This window comes from Cynara cardunculus, assembly GCF_001531365.2.
Source record: "Cynara cardunculus var. scolymus isolate 2C chromosome LG 14, CcrdV1, whole genome shotgun sequence".
Classification (NCBI taxonomy): Eukaryota; Viridiplantae; Streptophyta; class Magnoliopsida; order Asterales; family Asteraceae; genus Cynara; species Cynara cardunculus.
In genome coordinates this window covers 13,557,434-13,568,007 of record NC_037541.1, presented here as the reverse complement: position 1 = coordinate 13,568,007, position 10,574 = coordinate 13,557,434, and positions in this window count along the sequence as shown.

Genomic DNA, 10,574 nt, shown 5'->3' with positions numbered 1-10,574 from the left:
TAGTCTTTTTTATTTTTTCTAATTTAATTTTTCTCTTAAAAATTAAATTTTTGTTGTAATTTTTTTTTAGAAATTTAATATCCAAATTCCTCCTTTCCAGTACAACATTATTCAAAATATAATGTTGTATTGGGAATGAATAAATTGAATAATGTTGTATTAAAAATGGAGGAAATTGAATATTAAATTTATTTAAAAAAATTAAATTTAAAAAAATTGAAGAAAAAAGTAAATTTCTAGAAAAAATATTTACCATGAAAAATTAAGTTTAAAAAAAAAGTTAATTTTTTAAGGTTTTTAAATAGTGTTGTATTGGGAATGAGAAAATTAAATAATGTTGCATTAGAAAAGAAGAAATTGAATATTAATTTTTTTAAATAAATTTCTAAAAAAATAAATAACTAGGTGGGGCCATTACGCACCGGCTAGTACATAAGGATGGGACCCACAACCTATTTCTGAGTTATCTTTAAAAAATGACGACTTTTAACAATTGCATTTTAGTCTCTGTAYGTATTTAACGTTGCTAACAGGCTAACAGATGGCTATTTTGTTAGAAATTTTAATTTTTAATTAAAATTGTGAATAATTTTTTCTAAAAGGTTATTTTCGTCAGTATCCCGTTTAAATGATAGAACCCTTTTTGCAAGTTATGAACGATGTCCAGTCATTTCAAATATCGTCTTCTTAGAAGTTGTCAAAACATTAATCGTCAACTTTCAAATTTGTACGAGTTTGATTTAAGAGGTATAATTTGTGGATGAAAATAGATTTGACTAAATAAACGGTTTGAATTATAAACGTTAACKATTGATGTATAATTTCTTTGAATGCATTGAATAAAATAGTAATTTTCGTAACGTTATTCTAGGAAAAGATCGAAAATAGATCTAAAATTGTGTATCTTTTTGTCCCAAAATACATGTCTATAATAATAAAAAAATCGAAAATAGATCTAAAATTGTGTATCTTTTTGTCCCAAAATACATGTCTATAATAATAAAAAAAAAGAGTTTCACAATTATATATATATATATATATATTTATATATATATATATATGAGCGATCAAATGCAAACCACCTAATTTGTACAAACCGTGCAAACCTCATTCAAGCAATCATAATTTTTTATTTTGTTCATTTTTTTTGTAATTATGAGAGGTTGATTAATCATTTTTATTGTGGAGGGTGTTAATCATGGAAATTATCATCTTCATTATTTTAATTTTAGAGAAATACATGAAACAGTTTCATTAATATTATATTACCATATATGAAACAATTTCGTCAAAAAAGTATTATATGAAACAATTTCACAAGATCAAACAATTTCATGAGAAAAAAATTCATAAGATTAAACGATGAAATCGACAGATGAGCGTGGTTTGTACAAATTGAGTGGTTTGCATTTGATCGCTTATATATATCTCTCTCTCTCTCTCTCTCTATATATATATATATATATATATAGGAGCGTTCAAATAAAAACTTGCCCCATTTGTGTAAATCGTGTAAACCAATCTCATCCATCCATTTTTTTTTTATCAATGGCTAAGATTAGTTTACTTTATTTTAGGAAATTAAAAATTAAAAAATATTAAAATTTATTTTATTTCAATACCAAGGGCAAAATTGGTAAACAAAGTTAACATTTTGTAACTCCTTCTTAGTTAATGAAATTTTTTCATTGTTTAATGAGCTTATTAAATTTTATGATTACGCAATATCTAGTTTCATTATCCTCATTTGATAATGAACCTTACTCATTTTTTGCTATGATGAACCCGTTTTATTTTCTTTCGTATAATAGTTATTCTTATTATTTTCATATTGTGTTCATAAATATATGTCAATTTTTTGTTCGTATTTGACACAATGGTTCATATATATATAGTTGTGTTCATATGGTTCTCAAAAACAAATTAACAAAAATCATAGAATTTTTGATTTTGTAACTCTCAATTAATTAATGATATGGGAGTTACATAATTTTTTTACCTAAATACCCTTTTCAACTTTGTTCACTTGTATTTATGAAATTTTAAATTTAAAAAAATAAGTTTTTATTATGATTAATCACAACCGTTTATTGAAAGATTGAATAGTTAAGATCGGTTAACAAAGTTAGCACAAAAATTTTAGTTAACATTTGGACCTGACCCTATATGTATATATGTGTGTATATATATATATATATATATATATATATATAGGGTTGGGTTCACGTGAGACCAACCTGTTTTCGATTGTGAGACCACATTTTTACACTTGAAACTTCACAGTAAAACATTGTGAAGGTAGGGGAAAAAAAACATTCACAGCAAATACACTGTGAATGATACCTTCACAGCGTTTTGCTGTGAAGTTTCAAGTGTAAAAATGTGGTATCATGGAGATAGAAGGTTTACTTTACAAACCATGTTATTTGTACAAACCTCATTCAACCAATCATAATTTTTCATTTTGTTGTAATTATAAGAGGTTGATTAATCATTTTTATTGTGAAGGTGTTAATCATGGATATTATCACCTTCAATATATTAATTTTAAATAAATACATGAAACAATTTCATTAAAAAAGAGTTAAGTATTACACGAAAAAATTTCATAACCTTATATGAAACAACTTCATCTAAAAAAGTATTATATGAAACAATTTCATGAAACAAAATTATTAAATTAAATAATAAAATCAACAGACAAGGAAAGGTTGACATGATTTGTACAAATATGGGTGGTTTGCATTTGATCACTCCTGTATAATATATATATATATATATATAAATATATATAATATCACGCCATATGGTGGGCCATGATTATTAATTTTCTGTTTACATTTCTTACCTTGGATAGGTGCATGGTCCACATCTAATCGTTCTGGAGAATGTAATATAAAACCATTTAAAGAAAGAAAATAAGCATTTAGCTTCTTGAANTGGTTGAAATAGAAAGCCACGTGTTGATAAGGTTTGGGTTTGAAATTTTATGATATATTCAAATTTATATTTCATTTAAAGAAAATAAATATATTAGCGTTTTTTTGGTATCATATAAAATCGTATTATAACATCGACGGATGCATATTAAAATAAAAACATTAAAATCGATATATATCTCGTTGCATTGTGTGAGTGTCTTTCTAGCGTATTTTAATATTGAGAATTTTTAATTTTCAAACCGTATCTATATTATATTACTAGAAGGATACTCATAATTTAACGAGATAAATCTTAATTTTAATGTTTAGTTTTTATTTTTTGTCTCTATTGATATAATACGATTTAAGTGGTTTTACGAAAACGATAATGTTTTTATTTTTGAATGAAATATAAATTTTAAAAAAATAAATCGATATTAGTACGAAAGTAACTATTTAAAATTTCTCATTTTTTGGTATAACTTCTTTAATTCATTTTTTTATTATTATTTAATTTAAATTTAATAATAAAGTAATTTATTTTGCGTTTAATAATATAATTTTTTATAAAGATAATAATTAAACGTTATGTTAGAACTTAATGATTTTCTTAATTATATTTTAAATTTTCTATATTTAAAATAGATGTTTATTCTGTATTTGATTGTGTTTATCTGCAGTTAGTTATACAAATTTAAAAATAGAGCTTTAATAAGTTGTACTTATGCAAAATTTACTTGTAATCTTAAATTTTAAGCAATATACATCAATAAACAATACTTCATGCATAAAAAAATATTTTTTATGTCTCAGTCTCGATGTTATAATACGGTTTTATATGGTTGTAAGAAAACGATAATGTTTTTATTTTTGAACATAATATAAATATAAATATATATCATAAAAAATTGAAAAAAAATATTAAGATTGGTACCAAACTAACTATTTAGGATTTCTTTTTTTTATATTTCATCAATTCATTTTTTTTTTATTTAATAATATAACTTTTTGTAATTATAATAATTAATTATTTTGTTAGAACTCAATGATTATCCTATTATATTTTAGATTTTTTATATTTAAAATGAGATGTCTATTCTCTATTTGATTATGTTTATTTGTAGTTATTTACATGAATTCAAACATAAAGCTTTAATAAGTTGTAATTACATGCAATTTACATGTAATCTTGAATTGTAACTAATATGCATCAATAAACAGTACTCCATGCATAAAAAGGATTTTTAAGAGTTTTTGTCAAATACTTTACAATATAGTATAGATAAGGTGGGATTCATGTGAGACCAACATGTTTTTGTGAGACCCATAAGACCACCAGATAACATATCACAGTAAAATATTATGAAATGTGTTCTACTATGAGGTTCAATCTTATTCATGTGGTCTCAGGGTCAATAACCCCAAGTATTATATTATAAACAACATTTATATTAATTTTTAATGTTTTAATAAATTTGATTGGTCATTTATGGGAAAAATATAATTCCAGTATTTTACAGCTTCTGGGGGAAATGTCTTAAAAATTCGACGTATTGTCTTGTAAGCAGTATCACAATTATAAGTGTACAGAAACAACTGTGGAAATATAAAGATATCAGGAGAGAGATATAAAACCAAGATTTAGAGAGGTTCACCCGACCTTGGCTATGTTCGTTTTCCTGGAAACCCTTCTCGGGATTTTGATCCAATATTATGTGTTACTCATAGAAGAAGATGTTGGTTGATTGTATATTTCATTAGAGTTCTATGATTCAGGGTATCATCTCCTCTTTGATCCCTCTGAATTCCATACCCGGAGCTGTGATCGAACCTATTTATTACAAAGAATCGATTCAATAATACATTTCTTATGTACCTGTGGGTCCATTCTGTCTCATATGTCTTAGAACTATGGACTCGTATCACATCAATGACGCGACCCCTACCACCACGCTACAACAAATTAAACCAAGTTGATAGAACGTTAAACGTGTTTAAGCGTTCTAATAGACTACTTTATAGGACCAAACGTTTACAGGTCCTATCTAAAAGTGTTGTAATATGATTATATATGACACTTTTGGACGTCTTAAAAAGCTTTTAGGACACTTTTGAAACAAAGTGTCATACTACCCCATTTATATGACACTTTTAAGATGTGCCCTATAAACACATTGTTTATAGGACACTTGTTCTATAAGGCATTTTTCAAATACTGTCATGTAAAAAGGCTAATAGGACACCGTGTTTCAAATGTGTCCTAAAAAGACTTTTAACACCCCCAAGAGTGTTATATAAACTTATTACAACACCTTTAGATAAGACACATATGTATTTAGTCATATAAACTTAAGTTCTATAAAATAGTCTATTATGATATAAACCCGATTTTGTTGTACTGACAAGTAGTTTTACATAAGTTTCTTCTAAAGTATATACCCACATGCCAAGTTTGGTATGTAACAATCTATTTTCTAGGGCATATGATGATTCTTTCGCCATTTGGGGCGTTAGTTTACCTACTAAAACGACACTTGTTCAAGATCTTAGCATTACAATTCCATTTTTGTCTAAACTTCAGAGTAAATAGGCTTCTAAAACACAAATTAACCTTATAACAACAACGGTATTGCAAGAATATACGTTTTAAATTTTCTAAAGTCAGACCTAATGAATGATCATTCACACAAAGAAAAGCACTTCCAATATGAATTATTAATTTCTCTCTGTGAACGAATCATTATATCATCTCATCATCATCTGCATCTCTGATTTAGTACCACATGTATGTGATACGAGTGTTATTGTTTGAACATACCCTTATCTGTGTGTATCTGTGTGTCTGTGTCTCTGTGTGTGTGTGTGTGTCTACATTATATCATCTCATCATCATCTGCATCTCTGATTTAGTACCACTTATATGTTCTGTAACCCGTAGGAAAGTGCTTAATGTCATTTGCTTTGTCATAGCACGAATCTTTATGCATATGTCAGCTTTTCGTTTCGGTTGTGGTTGGGTTTATGACGATTCTATATATAGATCAAGATATAACGTTCTAGTTGGGAACGTACCTTTGATTATTATGACCAAAGGAGGATTATGTACTGAAGTCCAAATTTCTTGAAAAATAACGGATGAAATTATCTTCACAGTAACATGTTGTTCTAACTGACTGTTGTGAGAATATGTGTAATTACATATTTACTGTTCGAAAGAGCTTTTGAGGAAAGTAAAAGAGGTTATAAGAGAAATAATATAAGTTTAGCAGATGTGGAACTGTAACACTGTCTTCATCATGCTTTTGTTGTTTATCAGATCTTTTACATTTCAGTCGCTTAAGAAAAGATATATAAGAGATTTAATGTATGTTGTTCTTGTTGGAAATATACCTTTTGTTTAGAAATACTTTATGTATTTGTTGCGTGCAAGGTTTCAGATGGTGTGAGTCTGAGACGTGGTGTGGAGCGAGGTCAAGCCTCAAGCCTTACACCCATGGCTAGGACACGATGTTTCACGGCGTGATATAAGGCAGCAAATTTGTATGTATGTATATATATATATATATATATATATACACACACACATATATATATAGACATATATGGTTTCTATTTATTATTGAAAAAAGTCATGTCTTGTAAAAAGAATGAATGCCACTATTTGCCATGGCGTAAGTTACGTCTTACACAAAGATGTAGGGCTTATTGTAACGACAGGTACACGTCTTATATCATTGTGCGTCATGACGTGACAGTTAACACCCTATTTGCTTGTCTTTGATCTTTACCATGCCCTTGTTGCTTATATTTTATGTATTTACATGTCAATCAATTAAGAAAAAATACACAAGATCAAACATTAAGTGAAATCAGTTTTTAATAGGGGTGAGCAGCGGAATCGGGTACCCGGCTATAGAACCAGAATCGCCTTGGAACCGCCGGTTCCAGAACCGGAACCGATATGAGTGGTTCTGGTTCCGGTTCCGGTTTCTAAAATACGGAACCGATTGAGAATGGTTCCGGTTCCGGTTCTCAATTTTTCGGAACCGTTACCCGCCGGGTACCCGGTATTTTTCAATAAAAAAATAATTATTATTTTTTAATACCAAATTTATATTAGGTTTACATCTTAAAAGCACGTCGTCATCTTCAATCTTCATCTAAATTCTTCATATAAAATGATTCGTATTTTTTCAAATTGTGTGTTCACTTGGATTCATAGTATGTAATCGTTAAACTTTGAACAATTACCATTATAGTATGTAATTGTTAAACTTTGAACATTTTCTATTAGTCTATTATGGTTTGTAATCGTTAATCAATATTTGTAACCATTATTTTGTATAATTTGTATTCTTGCTTATTTATTTAGTATTTTGGCAATGTTTTATTTTTTATTTCTAAATAACAAATTTTTAATATTTTAAGAAGCGGGTACCCAGAACCGGAACCGGTTCCCGGAGGTACCGGTTCCGGTTCCAAAAATTTAAGAACCGCTCTAACTGATTCCGGTTCCGGTTCCAATATCTCAAGAACCGCCGGTTCCGGTTCCTGTCAAAAAGGGCGGGTATCCGCCTATGTTCACCCCTAGTTTTTAATATGTTGATCTCTAAGGATAGTGATTTGCCCCGACTCGATGGAGAACCCGGCTCACTCGACTCGAATAGGGACGGGATTCCCTACTAAGGGTCCCATGACCAAGGATCCCCTGGTAGACTCAAACCGGGGTCAGGGCCGGGGCTGTTACTTAAACCAGGGTTGGGGCCTGTGCTTAGAATTCCCGGTAGACTCAAACTAACGAATATTCTTCATGGGGATTGACCGGGGTTTGACAGGGACCGGGGTCGAGGGGCTGTTACTAAAAACTGAGGCCGAAGCCAGGGATTACAAAAAACTCACCCCTTCTCCGCCCTGTTGTCATGCCTAGTGATCTCCATGGTTCCTTGGTAGTGAGTAAAGTAACTGATTTGATGTTAGCAACTAGTATTCTTTAGACATCATGTTGTTTATTATAGTTTTTCTATTCATGTGTTGTGTTTTTTTTTTTTTTTTTTTTTGTTTCTTATGATACGAATGTGTCATAGGTACGAAAAGGTTCAGTGAATCATCACAACCGGAAAAAACCTAGGGTTAGTTGGAAAGAAGCTGTGGTGAAAACGTTTATGGGGTCTTGTATACGTGAGATATCCATGAATGGACTCCAACAGTATCCTTAAAATGCATTCTTAAAATAATGTGACATAAACACTAAAAAATCGTGCATAATTTCATTATCAGTTAAAGATGAACAAAAGTTTAGTACGACTATTTGAAAGGAAAGTATGTCGTATGAACTAGATTTTAGACTAAGAAATAAAACAGATAACGTCTATGACCCACCAAGAAACAGCTTCAACTTATTCGAAGCGGAATTACATGCAGAGATGAAGGTCGAATTCTTTTGTTTTCTTTATTTTATATTTGTTTTCCTATTTTTCTTTTAGGTATATACTTGTACACGCTTTTTATCAGTAGTTTGAGTAAATATGTTGAAAAGTTGAGGAATGTATAACTATTTCGGTGGAGTTGTTGCCACGTTCGTCTAGATTTGGGGACATCACTGTAATTTGCATAACCCTTCGTGTGTTGCTAACGTTTCCAACCCAGATGTGGAAGTTGTTGATAATCATTGATTGAATACCGTACAGGGAGTCAGGGACCACTTATTTGTTGGTTTTTGGGACGAAAATAAGAAACCTACTATTTATTGCTTCTAGGCAAGTCATCTTTATCCTTAATGCAACCATTGGTAAGCGAAGAGGCCTCGACTTATGGGTAAGATCCAATGAAACCGAATATCTGTAAAAACGTAATTATCTTAAATAGATCAACCATGTTCTTTAGTTTCCGATCATGGTGACCCAGAGGACGATGAGATGGATTGCATATCCAAGTTAGAGAAATTTGTTTGAGAAGAAACCTGTGGTACGACACAACACTTTATCTTTAAGCCAAGGCGTAGATTACATGAAACTTTGGTTGTGTTTGAAGGATGAGAATTCTGAGTTGTAGATTTACGGGGTGTTTGTGATTGCTTATTTAAAACAACTTATGTTTTTCTATAAAAAGCACTTATCAACTTATTATAAGTCAGAAAAGATTAACTTATTCAAAAACTCCTTATTACCGGTTTGACAACGATATAAGTTGTTTATCCAAACATTCAAAAGTGCTTATTACCGGTGTCACACTGGAATAAGTCAATAAGTTGTTTTATAAGCAATCTCAAACACCCTCTTAGATTTACGGTGTATCAGCTTAAATTACCATGAATATTATGATATATATATGTATTAAAAACAATTTATTAAGCATCAGTCATTAAACAGTAATGCATAATTTTTTAAATTTCAAGTTTATAAATAATTAATAAATATATAATTTTTTTAAATAATCAAGATTTAGCCTCTACTAATATCACATAAAAGAAATTCATATCATTAAAACTAAAATAAATTATACCTTTTTTTTTAATATAAAATATTTAATTAATAATAAAATTTTGACTTAAACAAATTATACCCAAAAATATATTACAATATTTAATTTGACAACAATATCAATATATTCTTTTATTTTTTACCAGATATAAAATTTAAGGGTTATTTATTTACCTTCTAATGGTTCCATTAAGATTCAACATCTGAATCACTAAGAGGTAAATCTTGTTTGACAAAACAAATCTGTTTTTTAATGATTCTAAAACTATCTGAATGATTTTATATCATGAGCCTCCTAATTTCATTATAACCAATTATTAAACAGTTATATTTCATTTTATACTATATGATGAGAGCCTCTTAATCATTCTGACCACTTAATCATACTGTACAAAATCATTCAGCAACCGCCAAACAATCACCAACATTTTCAACCACCACTTATAATCTCAATTTTGTTCAATCAGAAATTTTGAATTTTCTTTTTTAATTAAAATCATACTAATTTTTATTCTTAATTTATCATAAAATATTGCATCCCCTCAAGTAAACAACTAGTGTATATATAAGAGGCATTTGCTGAATGATTTGGTGCTGAATGATTAAGACACTTTCATGATATAGTGAAAATGAAATATAATTGTTTGGTAATTGTTTACAATGAAATTAGGACGTTTAATGGTTAAGGCAGACCCATGATACAAAACAATTCAGGGGACGTTTGGTTCATTTCAAGGAATCGGAATGAAAATAGGAATGAATATATAAGGGAATAAGAATCAATATATCCATTTTATTATATTATATTTGCTTTATATTACTTTCCATTGTTGATGTATGGTTTAAAAAAACTCATCCTACAATAACAGGCTCTCTTTATTTTTCTTCTTGTTTCTTATCCAAACCATAGCCATGAAACATCACATCGATTTTTTGAAGAACATAGATGGAGGTGGAACAATGATGAAGAACATAGATGAAGGTTGGGACGAAGAACACAGATGAAGGCTGGGACGAAATTCACCACCACCACTGCGGTTTTGGTCCCTGTGATGACCCTCCCCCAACCATCTCTGGCTCTCTTCACAACCACCACCACTCAGCAGCCTCCATCTACAGTCATCTGGCCGATCTCTTCCCTGCTCCGATCGAAAACCCCCAACAACACCCTCCT